Genomic DNA, 17,206 nt, shown 5'->3' with positions numbered 1-17,206 from the left:
CCCAGAGGAGTAAGCGCTTCTGAAACCATTTATTTCAGTTTACTTATAGATTATTTCGTAATTATAGATATAATGTTTTGCTAGCTTCCGCCCGCGGCTTCGCCCTCGTCAAGTTCGGTTATATCGCGTTTCCAAGAGAATCCTTCAAAAGTCCGGGATAAAAACTACCCTATGTTCTTTCTCAAGGTCAACTCTAGCTCTGTACCAAATTTTATTAAAATCAGTTCAGTGGTTTAGACGTGAAAGCGTAACAGACAGACAGAGCTACTTTCGCATTTATAATATTAGTAGGGATTGGGATTGGCCTTATGGCGTGAACCATTAACCATAATACACTTTATTCTGATTAGCAATAGTTTTTGCTTAACCCAGATAGTTTTTATTACGCTACCAGATATGATGTGAAGGTCGTTCGTATCTAGTATTTTTACGTCTAGGTTAGGTTAACCTTGTATAGCTGTATAAGGTTAATATGTTAAGGTAATCTAGTTTTTGTGGTCTGAATTTATTATGGGACTAGCTACCGTTACCGGTTTTACCCGGTATCCGTGGAAACTTCTGCCCGTACCTGGATGTAGTCTACGTTACTCGCATATAATGTAGCTTTCTGATGGTGGAAGAATGTTTTAAATTGGTCCAATAAGTAGTTTTTGGGTTAATCCTTGACGCAAACAAAAATACCTCTGTATAATATGCATTATTACTTATAGACTATAGTTTATTATTAGTTAGTAATAAGTGGCTTCACTCGCGAGTCGCGTCCTGTAGGAATGACTACGTGCACCTGGATAAATAGTACCTAACCTATAGGCTGTGGTTTGCGTCGATAAAAGAGCTATAACACTGTTTTTTTTCTAATGGTACCAGTGGTTTTTTAGATAAGCGCGTCAGCAAACCAAGTCTTTAGCTTTGTAATATTTGTATGTGTGTAAGCCAAAATCTGGAATTACTTCACTCCCTATGACTCATTGGGAAGTTCTGTAGTTGTTTATGTTTCCTGATGATTTTTTTTTAATTGATAAGAATGTGGATCAGCAATGTCATTGTCAAGTGGTTACAACCGGTTTCTTTCTTTCACATTACGTTGATGAAATAAAAAATAATTGATAATGGCTTGAGGCATTTTGTATGATATAGAAGAGAATATATATTTTTCCTATAGACATAGCCTGCTGTGATTTCAAAACTGAAAAACAAAAGAACACACAAAACAACGAGTTGGCTTCATTACAAAAACAAAAATTCAGCATAACAACAGTTAGACCACCCAGTCCAATCAAAATACGCGCAAATCAGTCATTCCTATTCCCGAGCTGAGATGACACAAAAAACATAAGCATGATCTAATCATTTTATCAAATGTTGGCCCAAATGTTTTGGATGAGCGCCAATGTTCAGTCATTGCTATAAAGGAGATTCTCTGACTCAGAAAAGCACGTGAATTTGTTTATTTTTTAATGGGTGTGAGTAAAAAGTATCTTAGAGACCAACGGCCGAGTGTACGTGAAGGAAATCATCTATGGGAAACTTGGATGGAGTCCGAATCTCTGAAATCACCCGACTCTATCTCTAGTCTCTTGTTTGTACCGTAAAGATTCCGAAACTAGTGGACCAGTTTGAGAAATTCTTTCACTGTTCTACACTCTTCCCGAGTAACATAGGCTATATTATATCCCGGTACGGTCCGTTCTCTCGATACGCGACTAAAACCTCGGGGAAACAGCTAGTAAGTTAATAACGTTGTTATTGTAACTATTGTTGAGACTGATTGCGGTTTTCGCTGTGGATCCGTAGATCAAATGCTTACTGCCTGGTCGTCTATTAGTGGCAACCACATAAAACATAACTTATTTAATCCACAATAAGTAAACCTTTAATTAAAGAAATATATCATAAATTCCAAGTTTTAAGCCATGATTTCTTTGCCATTGACCACACTCTAGTTTTTCATGCATTTCGGCAGTCGTTACGGGTAGTCAGAAGCCAGAAAGTCTGACAACCAGTCTTACAAAGTATCGGGATGTCGGGTTGAGGAGGTCAGATATCCAGTCCCTCCAAGTGGCAAAAAAGAATGGTATTCAGCTGAATCCGTTAATAATGGAAGCCAACATAGTTAAGAGAAAGGACAGGCAGATGGTGACTTCTTCATACAAAAAAAGAACGTGATTTAAGACAGCTGTTCTCAATCAAAACATAAGTGTTATTATACGAAGTATTATCTAATATATTTATTACTAATGCCTCTGACTCATTGCCGCAAGGTCATACACTAACATATTTACACTAGTTTCCACCAGCGGTTTCGCCCGCGTTCCGTAAAAACTACTCCGCGCACATGGATAAAAAGTAGCCTGTAGGCTTCCTCGATAAATGGGCTATCTAACATTGGAAGAATTTTTTAAATAGGACCAGTAGTCGCTGAGATAAGAGCGTTCAAACAAACGCTATAATATTAGTATCGAAAAAATACATTTAAATATCGACCATATTACAATGCCATTAAGGACTTTAAATTGTAATCTGTCAAAGAATTTTATACTCTATGTTCTTACATTAAGAGTTCAAAATTCAAGATGTTTGTTTAAATTATATCGCTGTAATTAATTCTTGAGTCTAAATAAGGACAAAAGCGTGCTTATTTTGAATAATAAGAATTACTAACGTTGCTGTTTAAGGACAAAATATGTCTAACTACACGTTGGTTCTTGCTTGCTTTGCATCTTAGAAGAATTTCTGTATCACACCGAATATAAAAATAACCCATGGATAACTTTTTATAATACTAAGTTCATTTTGGATACTACTAATTTCAGTTTTCGTATAATAACTAGGAATCTCAAATCTTGCATATGACGATTTTACAAGAATGCGGGATTCTTCGTGCGAGTTAAGGTGGCTTTGGTACAAAAAGGGCTCCAAAAGGAATATGATGGGTTTTAATCAGCAAGAGTCTGACACTCCCTCACGCTGCACACACAGCGGGAGAGGGTCATTTGATGATTTTGACCAAAAAAGGCGCACACTAAGAAAACATTCTATCTTCAAGATAAAATGGAGTCACGTCATGTAAATTCAACGTTAAGATAGTAGAAATATGTTACAGCCTTTTTATCGTCCCATTGCTGGGCACAGGCCTCCTCTCACACGGAGAAGGATTGAGCGTTAACCACCACGCTTGCTCAATGCGGGTTGGTGATTTCAGACTGTATAGTCCAGGTTTCCTTAAGATGTTTTCCTTCACCTTTTTATCAGCCATTGGTGTCCAAGATATACTTACCTAAGAGATATTAGTAGAAATATACCGCTTGGTAAAGCCTTGGTACCTAAACTATAACAGCATTAGTCATAATTTAGTTTAAAAGCACGCAAAGGAAACCAGCATCCACCATAGATTTCCACTAAGTATGACTCATCGAATGAATCAATGACCAACTCTTGTAAACCCCCATATAGTACCGTTAGATCACCTTAATTTGATGGTTTGATATCTGACTCATTTCTACTATCATCCTTTTATGTATGACTTATACCATGGTTGTTTTCTCTGAACTACCTACTTGATATTATAAATGTGAAAGTAGCCCTATCTGTCACGCTTTCTGAATCTTCATCCTCCTGCCGTTATCCCAATTTTATTTGTGGTCGGCGCAGAGTGTTTTCGTCTTCCATACTCTTCTATCTGCCGTCATCTCACAAGTAACATTATTTTTACCCATATCGACTTTCACGCCAAAACTATTGAAATTATTTACATGAAACTTGGTACGGAGGTAGTCTATACCATGAGAAGAGAGACTCTTAAAACGGGACCCTATTTTTTTCGCTTCTCTGTCCGTCCGTCTATCACCAGGCTGCTGAACCGTGATAGAGAGTTGAAATTTTCACAGATGATGTATTTCTGTTGCCGCTAATAACAACAAATACTGAAAACTAGAATAGAATAAATATTTTGGGGGGCTCCCATACAACAAACGTGAGATTTTTGCTCATTTTCTAAATAATGGTACGAAACCCTTCTTGCGCGATGACCGGTTTTTTTTATTCCGGGAGCGGGCTGTAGTTCTCTCACGACTCGAGTGAAACCGCTGGTGTAAGTTAGTTCTAACATCTCCAGCCTTTTTCCGGGAACATATCTCACAGGATGCGATACAAAATTACATTAAATTACTTGAATACCCTTGAGTATTGAACTTCTTATCTCAAAAGTGAGCTATAACAAACACATTGTGAACAAAGTTAGTGCATACCCAGTTATCTGCATGACCTGACCTTACGCTACATAGTGAGTAATGTACCTATTTGTAGACTAGTGGCGCACCCTGGCGCCGCATGGTATGTAAATTATACACTTGCAACTTTCATAATAAATCTTCAATAGTAATATTATAAAGCTGAAGAGTTAGTTTGATTGCACTAATCTCCGGAATCCGGTCTGATGCGAAAAAATATTTCAGTGTTAGATTAGATAGCCCTTTAATTGGGGAAGGGTTGAGGCTACTTTTTATCTGGGTCCGCGGAGTAGTTCCCACTCGAAAGAAGCTAGCTCTTTATATTACTGTTACAGCTTTTTTTATCGTCCCACTGCTGGGCACTGGCCTCCTGTCACAGAGAAAAGGATTGAGCATTAACCACCACGCTTGCTCAATGCGGGTTGGTTGGTGACTTCTTTAGGTGTATTATGCTGGTAAAAACCTTTAAAAATTTGCAGATGTTATTGAGAACTGTAATTTTAGAAATTCTGACATTAGAAAAGAGCTAAGATCTATATTATGTACAGGAATGTTAAAGAATTTTAAAAAGCGACGACGTGATGTCATGGGGAACATCATATGATTCTCCTTACTCGAAGCCCTTGGCCTAGAATCGTTTGTAATGAAAGGACAATGCTATTCTTTGTATGGAAGTTGGGCTCAAGAGTTGCCCACAGTAACTGCATAGTGTATTATGTTCCATAGGCTTATAATAGGTCCCAGACCGAAATATTTCGAAATCTATCCCAGGAGTGCTGAGAAAAACTGGTTTGACTCTTATTCAATACTACGAAAAATATGCTTACGAACTCTTAACTATTCCACTTTTATTACCTTAATTGAAATGCATTTAATATTAATCGACAAATACGAGGTATTGAACGAGATTTTATTTTACCGACTTCAAAAAATGGAGGAGTTTCTCAGTTCGTTTGTATTCTTTTTACGTAAGTACGTGCATAACTCCGTCGTTTACCAACCGATTTAAACAATCATTTTATTGTTTAAAAGGATTTACTTTCCAAATAGTTCCAGGGTCCAGGGTCTGGTGATAGAAACCTTAAAACATTATGGAACTCTCGGAAATTGTAAGCACATATCGAATAAAAACTTGTCAATCGGGTATATGTCTCCGACACCACAAAACTGTGGAGGTTAAGACCTGACCTGGGCTGCGGGTTGTTCGAAAGAGATACCGCGGCCCTGGTACATAAAAGGCCTATGACGGAACACGACGATTTTAGTCAGTAAGAGTCTGACACTCCCTCACCGCTGCTAACCCACAGCGGGAGGGGTCATTTGATGATTTTACGTCGCTAAAAAAAAAAAAAAAAAAAGACCTGACCTGACGATGGAGACGACAGTGAGACGAGGGAACTCCTCAACGGTATCTATTTACTACCTCGTGTTTGAGCTTATTTTATTCGTCTTGATAAGATTTTTCCATTGCCATTAAGGATATTAATTGCATGACGCTACTCGAACTTAGGACTGATTGTGGTAGATAGAGACTGAAAAGCAAGAGAAACAACAATTACCTTTAAACGTCTATTTCTGTTTTTTTTTTTTTTTATCCTGTTAACAGTGAAACCACTATCTATCTGAATGTTATTTCAAGAAAAGAGGTTGTTAGGTTTGTGGCTGCTTAAAATGGCTTGCTAACAATGGCTGGCTAACATTAGAACTGGTTTTTCTCGGGACCTCTGGGACCGATTTCAAAAATATTTGGATTCCGTCTTAAGAGTGAAGTAAAAAACCTATTTTAATCATTCCCACTACTGGGCAAATGGCTTGGGCTTCATAAACTGACTGTTCAAGTTGGACATTAGAACCGGGTTTTCTCGGGACCTCTGGGACCGATTTAAAAAATATTTGGATTCCGTCTTAAGAGTGAAGTAAAGAACCTATTCTAACCATTCCCACTACTGGGCAAATGGCTTGGGCTTTATAAAGTAACTGTTCAAGTTTAACATTTGAACCGGTTTTTCTCGGGACCTCTGGGACCGATTTCCAAAATATTTGGATTTCGTGACAACAGTGAAGTAAAGAACCTATTCTAACCATTCCCATTACTGGGCAAATGGCTTGGGCTTTATAAAGTGACTGTTCAAGTTTAACATTTGAACCGGTTTTTCTCGGGACCTCTGGGACCGATTTCCAAAATATTTGGATTTCGTGTTAACAGTGCAGCAAAGAACCTATTTCGACCACTTTCACTACTGGGCAAATGGCTCAGGCTTTGTTAAGTGACTATCTATGGAGAACATTTGAACCGGTTTTTCTCGGGACCTCTGGGACCGATTTCAAAAATATTTGGATTTCGTGTTCAGAGTGCTCTATGGAACCTATTCTAACCATTCCCACTACTGGGCAAATGGCTTGGGCTTTATAAAGTGACTGTTCAAGTTTAACATTTGAACCGGTTTTTCTCGGGACCTCTGGGACCGATTTCCAAAATATTTGGATTTCGTGATAACAGTGAAGTAAAGAACCTATTCTAACCATTCCCACTACTGGGCAAATGGCTTGGGCTTTATAAAGTGACTGTTCAAGTTTAACATTTGAACCGGTTTTTCTCGGGACCTCTGGGACCGATTTCAAAAATATTTGGATTCCGTCTTAAGAGTGAAGTAAAGAACCTATTCTAACCATTCCCACTACTGGGCAAATGGCTTGGACTTTATAAAGTGACTGATCAAGTTTAACATTTGAACCGGTTTTTCTCGGGACCTCTGGGACCGATTTCCAAAATATTTGGATTTCGTGATAACAGTGAAGTAAAGAACCTATTCTAACCATTCCCACTACTGGGCAAATGGCTCAGGCTTTGTTAAGTGACTATCTATGGAGAACATTTGAACCGGTTTTTCTCGGGACCTCTGGGACCGATTTCAAAAATATTTGGATTTCGTGTTCAGAGTGCACTATGGAACCAGCTGAAACTACTCCCACTGCTGGGCAAACTTTGAGCCCACACCCTGGCATTGTCCTTTAATGGGAATATTTTTCATACGTCATCTTTATATTAAAACGAGGTGTGATTCAAGCTGCGTTGTGCCATATTTCCTGGAATTGGGATGAGGAAAGCTAATTATTTAGAACTGTGATATATTGTGACCTTTATTTTTACTTTTAATTGACTATCCTACTAATATTATAAACGCGAAATCTCTGTATTATAATTGCTAGAGTTCGTATGTAGAATATGTAGTGAGATGTAAGTAGAGTTCCTCTTTCTCGCAACAAGTACTGGATGAAACATGCCCTTAATATAGCTCATTTATCAGAATCTAGACACACGGCAGTGTGTCCGCCAAGTTCGAGCAAAAAAAGCGACACACCGGCCGTGGGTTATATTACACGAACCATTTCGGGCCAAATTCGACCCCTATAACTCAAAATCTATTTTATTTACACATATCAAATTTCTAGTATCTGTTGAGACCCCCTCACTTATCTAAAATACAAAATTTCATTAATATACCTATTGTAGGTCTTGAGATATTGACGTCAGAAAATCGCTATTTTTGCTATACACTCACTGACTGACTCACTCACTCATCAAAAACCTAGACCACTTCCAATGGTCGTATTGACTTGAAATTTGGCATGGAGGTAGGTCTTTATGTCAAGGTAAAGGGAAAAATCTGAAAATGGCCAAGTGTGAGTCGGTTTCAAAATAATGAAGGTGTTTTATACCCGGTGTCCATTTAGTTAATCTAGTTCATTTCTTTGTAAGAAACATAGTGCATATTAAAAAATCTGAAAGATAGTATAAATGAGACATTTCTTTAACTAACTTCATCATAAGAAAAAAAAAAAATAAACAACCTTACAAAAATAAATGAAATCCTACCCAAAACAAAAATGTGAAAGACTGCCAAGTTCGATAATATGGGAATGCTTCGCCTATAAAAGAAGTGAGATCTGAATAAGTACCAAGTTCCATACACATACCTCAGTTAAAAATAGTTACTTTTTAATGATGTTACTTTCACATTTTGGCTTTTGGCAGTCTTTCACATTTTTGTTTTGGGTGGGATAACTTTTACGCTTTATTTTATCACTTATCTATAAGCGGGAAGTGACTCCTTCGGGACGCTTGTGAAACAACTAGCAAAAGCTATTGTGGAGCCATGCCTTAGAATTTAACATTAGAGTCAGATAGGGCAGTCGTTCCTTGTGGCACACTGGTACTCAGCTACATCCGGTTAGACTGGAAGCCGACCCCAACATAGTTGAGGAAAAGGCTCGGAAGATGAGGATGATGATGAGTCTGGCTCTTTTGCCACAAACTATGTTTCCCTAATTTCAGCACGTAACATCTACTGTTATTTTCCTCATCGGGCGAATTTAACTCGTACTAATATAAATGACATTGACCCACAGTCGATTCATTTGAACAGTATGATTGTAACGCTTGTACACAACAACTTGTACACAACGCTTGTAACAAACATACAGACGGTATGACTGGACGTCTATAATGTAGGAAAATGTGTTATGGGCCCCGCAGGGCATCTGAGGCGGATGACGGGGAGTAGCGACCCCGCGGGGCTATATATCCGAGTGCTCCAGGGAGAGTATACTGTCCCCCATCTCCGGCCTGCCGGAGTGAAGCACAACGGGGGATAGGTCTCCTGCCTCTTGGCTTGCCTTCATTGGCCGACCAGAGTGGAGTCGCTAGAGCAGGGTTAGCAGCCCTGCTCGGAGGGCAACAGACGGGATGACTGGACGTCATAAATGTAGGAAAATGTACTATGGTATTGTTATACTGTTGTTCAGTGGTTTAGGTTTGTTATTCTCTTGATTAGGAGCAGTTAGCTGTGCATTATCCCTAAAAGTTGAAGTCAACAACAACTCTAATATATTTGTACTGAATTCCCAGTGTATGGGTATTGACTGCTTTGCCCAAATGCCTCTCAATTGCGAAGGTTTCAGGTCAAACAAGTAGATAAGTACTTTCTTTTGTAACTAAAGTTATGTGTATTTTCTAAGTGTACACAATAGATTGATTAAAAGCGAAAGAAATATCTTGAGAAAACCATGAGAATGCATCTAAAGCCTGGAATCTCTAACCTTATGCAAGTTAACGTGGTGATTAACTTTAATTCCTTCTCCTTGTGAGAAGACGTCTGTCCCATCTTTGGGAGAGTAAAAAGGCTGATAATGAGACCTTGGTCGGTCATCGAATAAGTCTTAATTCATCTACATTCTTTTGGATAATCCTTATTACAAAAAGTAGTTCTAAGATATTTGCCAAACGAACCGTAACATACAATCGTATCATACAGCAACCAGTTTTCCTCGAACTGATCATGACACGTCACTGCCATTCATAAAGCTGTGACGTCATGCAATGATTGAATCGTGTATTTGTAATTTGTTTACCTCTAAAGCCTGGTGTGAAGTTAGGCAGGTGCCTTTCTTCTTAATGGAGAGGATAGGCATTCCTTATAAAGATACTTTTAGAAGAGAAATGTGGGATTTTCAATTCTTGGAGCTCCCTCAGTCTGTAGTCTAAACAGTTGGCTAATGTTTGGCTAATAGCTTAATTTTGAAGGTGATCCAATCGAAGCCCAATCGAAGTCGGGATGATATCATAACACTAGTTAAATACCTGGTCGTTGTATTGTGCATCCTACTAATATTATAAACGCGAAAGTTTGTATGTATGGATGTTTGTTACTCTTTCACGCAAAAACTACTGAATGGATGTTAATGAAACTTTACAATAATATAGCTTATACATCAGAATAACACATAGGCTACAATTTGTAAACATATTGTTCGAAATACTAAACCTGCGCAGACGAAGTCGCGGGCACCAGCTAGTACTTTATACTTTTAATAAATTTTTACTTGTTTGTATACGTACCTAATAAAACTTTTTCTTTTTCTTTTGCATGCCGTAAGGTAGAATATGTTGGAACCATTTTGTACCCATATTCTCTGCAAAATAAACGATTTGTTTTGATTTACTGTCCTGCATTTCCATACTGATTAAGACCAATCAAATTATCGGTCGGAAACCTTTCATGCTTGTTGCCATTTTGAGAAAAAAATGTATACTCCCTTTAATCCCATCTACATAAACAACTGTATTATTTAAGTACACAAAATATTTGTCATTTGGAATCTCTTCAACTTTACAAGAAAATCGATAGAATTAATAAAACCCCCTATAAAGTTCTTATAAACAGGCGCCGCTCTCCGTAACGACATTGACATCGCTTGCGCAAGCGCTTACGACATCGCCTTTGGAGTCGCCATTTTTATTCGCTACTATACTAATATGGTTATCTTTGCTCGAAATTATAGCATTGGATCAAATCTCCACCGTTCTTGAGGTCATTTTTGGACTAATCTATACCAAGAAATAAAGAGGAAACATTTTTTGTCTCTTGTACCCTAAAGGCTCCCAAAACTACTGAACTGATTTGAAAAATCCTTCACTGTTGGAAACTACACTCTTCCCGAGTAACATAAGCTATATTTTATTCCGATACGGACAGTAGTTGCCACCGGGACGCGGTTGAAACCGCTGGAAATCGGCTAGTATGTCTCATTTTACCTAAAAACGGTGCATTCTCAATTCTTTCTTAACAGAACTATCCTTTAATGCAAGAAAGATTATGATTATGATCGCGAGTCTAATAGACTCAACTGAGAGGTAATTGTCCGTGAAAACGCGAGTACATACCTACAGACAGCTAGATACATGTGAACATATAAACAATGTAGTATTATGTATGGTTACTGTTGTAAGTGGCGATGGCGTAATAACTGCGTGTGAGCAAGTTGTGACCAAACTTGGAATATGTGGGGCTAACGCATGGTTCTTGTGAAATTGGAGTGTCAAATAAGACGGTGGTGGATGAATTGATGAAGGATAGACTAACAGGACAGAAGGAGAAACATTTATATTGTAACCAACACCTAAAACCTCATAAATCTGACAAATACTATGCTGGAATACGCATCAAAATCGGTTAAGCTAGACTTGAGATAATCTCACTCAAACATGTACTGGTCAAACCGAGAACTTCCTTTTTTTTAAATTATAGTTTTAAAATCCAAAATTCTGATTGAGTTGACCCGTCTTTTCTGACGATTTGTTTACTTATTGTGTGCGAGTAATGCACCCAACAGATCGTTACAATTTACCTCAGCCATAGTTACGTCATGGTTTACAACAAAATGTATTAAAGTTGGGGATTTCCTCTAAATTACGAAATATAGGTCTTTGGCAAACGTGACATCTGACCACGTCCACTAAGTTACATTTTAAATAACAGGCAACTTGTTAAATAATATAAATATGTTGAGGTGTGATGATGTCATTTCCAGTACGTTTTCAGTTCTGTACTTCTGAGAAAAGGGATGTTGAAGTTTTGAGGACCTATTGCATAAGAGTGCATGCGAGTTAGCATATAAACTTCTTTTTTATGTAGCTTTCGTCTAAGTGTGCACGTCAGGTCTACTTTCTGCCGAATGTTGGGGCTGTGGAATTGTTCGAAAGAGTAACCGCGTCCCTGGTACATATAAGGCCTACGATGGAACATGACGGTTTTTAGTTAGTAAAAGTCTGACACTCCCTTACCGCTTCTAACCCGCAGCGGGAAAGGCCATATGCAACAATGTTTCGGTTTCAATCATTAACAGTTGGTGTTTTTGCTTTTCTTCAAGATTTTTTAAGACTAACCCTGACCAAGCTACCAATCAATTTAAATACAATGACTTAGTTTCCAAATACCACCAAAAACTTCATTAAACGCAAGAAAATCCAATAAAGTGAAATTGCCCGAATCAATATTCACAAAATTGCGACAGGCTAACCGACTTTCGAGAGGGGACGATTAAAAACGAAGGTATTAAGTCTTGAGCCCACTGGGACAACTTTCTCCGAGATTGCAGGCCCTGCGACCTTTGCAGCGCGTAGGCTGTACGCCTACTGGCCGGATGTCTGACCTATTAGTGAGCCTAGTAGGTTATTTAGGCTGTATGAAGTATGGTGTTGTGGGATTATGATGACCACAAACGGCTAACATCTCTGATTGGAACTACATTGTACACGTAAGTTCTGTCTTTTAGGGACAGTGTTGCGTTTGTACCAATGATTATGACATGTCTTTAAGTATATAAAACAAACTATCACAAGCCGTGTACTTGCCACCCATCATCAAATCAGCGATTTGACAACTGAATACGGTTCGGTTATCGTTGTATGTAAGTAAATGGTGCAACCAAATGGTGTAAAAATAGAAGCATATTCCTCTTACAGTAATAGGTGTAAACCTATTTCCCGGTCAACGAGTAATTTCAATCAGGGCACTGAACAATTACTGTTGAAACCCCAGAACTATTATTTTCTTCTGAATCAAAATTTGGTCGTAGACGTGTTTACTACCACTAGACTAACGAAGTTGCGAATTCTAGTTAAATATTCTGAAATCGAGCACTTCAAACAAAATATCATATTTGAATACTAGAAGTCGATCCATAAAACAAATTGGACCGGCTCGCGGCTGGCTACAAACCCGATCTATTTTCAGAAGCACTGCAGCATGAGATATGACTTCGGAAGTGGGTTACTATGTCGCCATCAGGTTGATAAACCCTGAAGCAATGGCTTTATGCCATGTTTATTATGTTTCTTGTGAAATTGAAAGTCTTATCTTAATTAGGAGACGAGATGGAGGTATTTTTGGATAGCGCTGTCCTTTTTAGCAGCATATTATTTAGTATGCCGTAAACACTGGTCCCAAGCTGCATCTGGTTAGACTTTAAGCTGACCCTAATTTGGTTTGGAAAAGGCTCGGTAGATGATGATGATTTAGTGTGCTGTATATGGTTGTTGCTTCATAGGTACGATGTTGGCAGATAGGTATGTCATCGTTTTATAGCGAGCCCACACTATTTTGAGAAGTCACCAAATCTACCTATTCTATATATCTAGCTCGTATTGTAAAGTACGTATTGTACGAATGGTAAAGTCTATGGAAACTGTTCTAAGGAAATACACGACCGATTCAAAAAATTCTTTCAGTTTTAGAAAGCCCATTAATCTAGGAAGCCTTGGGATACGTTTTATGTGGGTAGGCTAAGATGATCTAACGGAACGCGAGTGCAATTAAGAGCTAGTTATCTGAAAAAACGGTAAAACCATTTCTCATTTATTATTTAATGAAATGAGACTTAGGCATCGTTCAGACCAAACGTATTGTCGGCCGCTGACTGTGAGCGCGCGTTACGCAGTTTATTGCTTTTCCATATATATTGAAATTGTCGTTCACACCGAACCGACTATACGCTATTACGTCGTCTGTTGTCGCTGACTCTCAGTGGCCGATTATTTTACTACGCGACTATGCACGGCGGACGCGGATTGGCTACGCGGACGCAGTTGCCGAATAGCGCCGCTCCGCCGCTCGAGAAACAAACTTCAATGAGGACAGACGTGACACGTGACACCTCGCGATGTTCGACACCGAAAAGTTTATTGCAGAAGTACATTCTAGAGAATGTATTTGGAATGCGAATTCAGAAGAATTTAGTGATAGAAACTTACGAAGATGCGCTTGGGAAGACATAGCATCTGTTATGTATGAAGATTGGGGGGTTCAAATACTGAGCTCTTTTATGTGTAGAATAGTCAGCCGCTCAGCGTACGCATCTAGTGTGAACCTACACGAGCCTATTCTTTTGTTCACACATGTAGCGCATCGTACGCTATAGCTTATTGTCGGTTTGGTGAGTACGCTTACTGCAGATTGAGTCGACGTTCACACTGGGGCAGACAGTGAGTATACTCACAGTAAGCGGCGGACAATACGTTTGGTGTGAACAATCCCTTAGATACCTACAACCCAAGACAGAAGTTAAACCGTCCATCGACAACTCCTAAAAATACGTAATCTACCCACATATACCTACTATTCATTATACCACGCTGTCATTTGCGCACCGCCCACAAACTGGAGTATTGCTCTGACTGAGCGGCCGTGGGCAGACTGGAATCTGACATGTTTTACTATGTTCATTCATAAAGATATAATTGTTGCTACTGATTATGTTTATGTAGATTTGTTGCTTAGTAGAATTGGAAGCTTTCACATTCAGTAAAATGTTTTATCTCGCGTACATGCACATTGTCTTTGTGTGACTAGGCGACTCGATCACTACGCGTTCCTGAGATTTACGCATGCACGCAAATATCGCTCATCTAGCTCTTACTCGATCTCGCTAATCAGACACTATACGGACGACGAGTAAAATTAATTTAAAAACCCAGCTTAAGAACCCAATTATCTTAACCATTTAAAAAATCGCTTGAAAAAGGAACTTTCGTGATGAAATGTAATAAAAACATAAAGTCTAAATTAACTTATATCAAAGTTAATTTGTGAAGTGTCTTACAGCTTAAAGCTACCATTGTAGTACACACATTGGGTCAGCCTAAAAGACTTCTGGACACTGAATTAATACCCCCCACTTTCATTTTCAAAACATAATTTTGTCCCCAATATAATTAACCTCATTCCAACACGACTATAAAATTAAAATTCCTCTATCTATCAAGCCCTCTATCTCCATGCGGCTAACATAACACAACAAACAGTAGCGCGATTGTTGGCACGTGTCGCTGCGCCCGCGCATACGGCGCACGCGTCGCTACTTAACACTACATGTTGATACGAACGTGTAGAACAACGTAGTGTATATGGATCAAATTGGGTTGGAGTTTCGTAATTTAAGGTTTTTGGATTTATGATTATAGGTTCGATTAAAATATGTCAATTTTAATTTTAAAATATTAAGTACACACAAGTAATAATTAAATGATAAAGTTTAATTATTTCTGTCTACTTTTATATAGTTTTCTATCCTTTTGATTAATGCCCGTTTTCACCAACAATCTCAACTTTTCCCTAACTAAGTGTCACTTAGAATAAGGACTCCCCCAATAATAAAGGTTATAAGGGACACCTAAACTTTAGTGAAAACGAAATTCGTATTAAGTATTCCCTAAATGCTCTTAGGGAATCCCTAAATTTAGGTATATTGTTTGTGAAAATGGCCATAATTGTCTTATTTAGATGAGAGACTAAAAGGGCTACTTCTTGCCAAGTTCCCGATGTAGTAACCTTGATGTTCCAAGGACATAGTCACTTTTAAAATCTAGTGAAGCCAATATTATATTTTCATGCCTCGTCCCCCATGTTTGTGATCTCTGCGACAGCACTAAACGCCAGTGACACGTGTCAAAGCGTTGAACACATGTGGTTTAGCGAGGCTCTGATTGGAAGTAATTGTATCTGTTTTTGTTTCGATTGGTTGTAGATGCCTAAGAGTTCGAGAGCATATCAATGCAATCAAACGAACATAGAATTAGAGCATATAAACATGTAGATTTTTTTATTAAAAAAGTTTTTGATTAAGCTTTCGACATAGATGTTTTATCTCGCGAAAGCTGGTGAATTATTTGTTTCAATGTGTGTAAATGTATATGCACATTATATTCGTAATCATATGCTCAGAACTGCCCCATGCCACGGAGTCTCGACCACCATATTCAGGCATCAAAATCTTTAAAATGTTGCATTGCCATTTATATAAAGAGCATTTGGCACCTGTCTTAATCCTCTAAAATACGGGCACTTAAAAAAAACTACAACCTTTCTTTAGTTTATAAGAACAAACCCAATATTTTTTTAGGTTGTTCCAATAACAGTAACTTTACCTAACACCATTTAATTGTCCACCAGCTAAACCCTCAACAAACACATAACCACGTCATATCTATAACTCTAATAACTGGTACTAATGTGCTTATGTCATGATTGACCCATTTACCGCCTACTGCCGTTGCCCTCAATACCGTTGTATCTCACCTGTTTGTGTCACTTACTTTGTTCCATATTAAAAGGGGTATATTTGTATGTGGTTTCTTGTTAGATCTGCTGTAAATGCTAGGAAAAATGGTGAGACTAGGTTAGACTTTGCTGCTATCACTCATGATGATTGTGCCATTAAAACATCTGAAGATCTGTGGTCTCATTTAGATCAGTCGACCAATATTTGATGGTTGTCAGTTTTGACGCATATTTTCCCCTTCTATTATTATATCTGTATAATGTCTAATTTTAAGTGTGTATATGCGTCTTTTATTGCGTAATTAAATTTATTTTCTTTCTTTCTTTCTTCAATCAAAATTTTCACTAGGTCTGATACCGGCCAAATGCCTGATCTTTATAATGTGTGTACCTTCTACCATTCATCTTTATAGTGATTTATGAGGCTAAACAATTTATAGGCCGACGAAAAGTTTGAGCGTGCTCTTAAGGCTTGTTGTCTAGATTGCCAAAACTATCCCGAAAAATTACATAAACCTCGCTTATCAAGTGGTTCAACCATCGAAAAACAAATTGTATCATATTTCAGTCTTATCTCCTCTTATATTTAATGCCAAATATCTCCATAATGTGTGCAGAAATTTTCGCAAGTCAAAGGACGAATTCCCGGGCTGCGGCCGGGCTCAGGTTATGTAAGAGGCTCCACGGAGTCGGCAGACGGCTGGTAGACGGCGCCGGACCGACTGGCGCCAAGACAAAGACAGACATACTTTATCCCCCCTTCTCTGTCCCCCCACAGACTTTTGGCGCCCAACGTGGGACGCCGTTACCGAACAACTTCGCTAGGGGAAAACTGTTTTTATACCATTTTGATTTGTTTAAATTTATTGCATTGTTATTTTTTTCGATTGGTGCAAAATTTTCGGAGATAAATTTGATGTAGTTTTCGTGTCGTGTTTTTAATTTATTGTATTGGGGTGGGGTGTTATCTTTGGAGGGAAAACTATTTAGATAGATGAGTTGAAATCTTGGATAATAAAATTGGGAGAGAGTATCTCGTATTGCTTCGATTGAAGATTATCCAGAGATATAATAAGTTAC

At 38.3% G+C, this 17,206-nt stretch overlaps 1 protein-coding gene across 12 annotated transcripts in view; it reads left to right on the top strand.

Annotated features, from left to right (window-relative positions):
* The window catches only part of LOC124643348 (talin-2), a 119,074-nt gene that overhangs the window by 6,637 nt on the left and 95,231 nt on the right, over positions 1 to 17,206 (top strand). The window lies entirely within an intron of this gene.

The sequence above is a fragment of the Helicoverpa zea genome, chromosome 27 (assembly GCF_022581195.2).
Source record: "Helicoverpa zea isolate HzStark_Cry1AcR chromosome 27, ilHelZeax1.1, whole genome shotgun sequence".
Lineage (NCBI taxonomy): Eukaryota > Metazoa > Arthropoda > Insecta > Lepidoptera > Noctuidae > Helicoverpa > Helicoverpa zea.
Note: the sequence above shows the minus strand (reverse complement) of the source record. Positions and strands in the feature narration are given on the sequence as shown.